This window comes from Ixodes scapularis, unplaced genomic scaffold (assembly GCF_016920785.2).
Source record: "Ixodes scapularis isolate PalLabHiFi unplaced genomic scaffold, ASM1692078v2 PGA_scaffold4__175_contigs__length_147842914, whole genome shotgun sequence".
NCBI lineage: Eukaryota > Metazoa > Arthropoda > Arachnida > Ixodida > Ixodidae > Ixodes > Ixodes scapularis.
In genome coordinates this window covers 109,639,308-109,641,684 of record NW_024609879.1, presented here as the reverse complement: position 1 = coordinate 109,641,684, position 2,377 = coordinate 109,639,308, and the positions used below count along the sequence as shown (strand labels likewise).

The following is a 2,377-nucleotide window of genomic DNA, read 5'->3' as shown; positions in this document are numbered from 1 at the left end:
TATATCGGGGCTTAGCCACGTCTCAGTAAGCACAAGGAAATCTGCGTTGCATGCCTCAACCAAGGAAATCACATCATCTCGTTTTGGTATCAAGCTTCTAATGTTAGTAAATAAAATAGAATGATAAGAAGGTTTGTTACAGATGTCACGGCGTTTTGCAGGTTGATTGGGTGACGAAAAACAAAATGAACGCTGGCATTGCTATACACTTTTTTCCTTCACGGCACCAAAAGCGGCGTCGTATACATAACACTTATTATCTAACAACAGCTTATCGTGACGCAGCTTGTAAGTCGTGCCTTTAGGCTTGACAAAATCAAGAAGGTGACGGCGCGCAAGTCGGACAGAAATGGGAATATCTTCACTGATGGAATAGGCTTGAGCTGAGCTAGTTGGTTCAGCTGATGGCTACACTGATGGCTACACGTGTCCCTTTGAGCTTAAATGCCGACGAAAGAATGCCCTCTTTATCCTTTAATGATGAAAACTTCACAATTATAGGGCGACATTTCTGTTAATTGAACGCTCCCAAGTGGTGCTCTCTTTCAATTTTGCTTGATTCGATATTCACGCATAGGTTTCTGGAACACAGGCCGGTTACCAAGCCCTCGGACTGGGCCCACGTTTCCCTATCGGTGTCAGTGACGCCAAAAAATAGAAGGTTGTTACGACGGGATCTGCCCTCTGCGTCGTCACAACGAGTTTTCAGCTGCGAAAGTTTGTTTAGAGCTGTAGTAAGCTGAGGTTCGGTAGGTGTGACGCTACTGATTTCCTTCTGCTTTAGTAAATCGAGTTCGGTTGTTAGGTTGTTAACGCGTTCTTCTAGAGCGGAAGCAGATTTTTCGCTTTCTATATTTTTCTGTGTTTGTAGGTTTACCTCTCCGTTGCAGAAGAGCAAGACTACTCTGAAGTTTTGCGACCGTCTGCACAAGCGCAAGGAATTCATCCTCTTGTTGCTTGCTCATAGGGCCTGGGTTCTTCTCTGCATCCCCTGACAACAAAAGCAACAAAGCTCCAAAATATTCAATACACGCTCTAAAAGATTCAATAAAAGCTCCAGGGCATGGAAGCACAACTAGGCAAACATAATTCGGCCTAAAACAGTGGCAAGGTTTACGGCTATTAACCTGCGGCAAGACGAAAAACATGAGCCACCTCATCGCTGCAAAGCTTCCCAATGTATATATATATATATATATATATATAACGAAAGTGGAGGAGATCCAGGAAAGGCCTTTCTTTACTACACCGACGTTTCAAGCGGGGACCGCTTTTCTTCAGGGTGAATGGTTGTGAAATGTCCTCTTCTTCTTGTTGATGTTCGTGTGGAAGAGGAAGAGTTACTATGAAGGGTATTCAAAAATATTCAGAACAGGAGCAAAAAAAATTATCGTAAATCTTTGAAATTAGTAATTATAAACAATGTTAATCCAAATCAATAAAACGAAATAAATTGATTTGTAGTATTTGGCACAGTCTTTGTTACAGCTCCTAAGCACAATCACCCCCCGAGCAACCGGAGCGCACACAAAAGTAGCAATGAGGATGTGTTCGGGATTAACACCGCTTCCAGATCGGAGATCTAGACAGCGCAAGGGTGCCGTGGCGGTTTTTTTATGAAGTATTTATGTCATATTTGAATGATGTTTACGCGCCCAAGAATTTAACGCAGCGGAAGGATTACCCACGGGACGCACGCTCACGAGGATGTTCACGAGAGGCGTGGAACGAGCTCACGATGGCAGGCGCTAGTGCTACTAAATAAGCTACGCTTCCCTTTTCCTTTCCCTTTTCTCAAGCTCACAGATTCCGGAGAATATGCTCCAGTTTAGATGAATTCGAACGCAACGCCAGCAATCTGAAACTCGTGCTATCCAAGCAGATTATCCACCAGCCATTGTCGATAAGGCCATTGAAAAAGCACGTGCTCTCGAACGAGAGCAAATCATCAATCAACCCCAACCCAAAATGTCACAAAACGAGCACGCAAACCTGGTGGTTACATATTCAACCCGCCTTCCAAATTTAAACAATATTCTCAGGAAACATCACAGTATTTTGCAGCAAAGCGATAAACTACGCACCCTTTTTCCGGTATCACCACGCGTGGTATATCGACGAGATAGAAACCTTAAGGACATATTGGTGCGCTCGAAAAATAGAACTTCTGACGTTTCTGGTTGTAGACCTTGCCAGACGCCCAGGTGTGAAATTTGTGAATATGTCGAAACCACCAATCTTGTCACTAGCGCGAACTCTGGCTTCTCTTTCAAAATCACTGGAAACCTCAACTGCGGTACGCGTAACGTTATTTATCTTTTACGCTGTAAACTATGTAACATGGATTATATAGGACAAACCAGTACTTCATTTCGGT

At 43.5% G+C, this 2,377-nt stretch overlaps 1 pseudogene; it reads right to left on the bottom strand.

Annotated features, from left to right (window-relative positions):
* Window positions 1-201: 201 nt before the first annotated feature.
* On the bottom strand, window positions 202-1,163 carry LOC115311337 (annotated as a pseudogene).
* Between the last annotated feature and the right edge of the window lie 1,214 nt (window positions 1,164-2,377).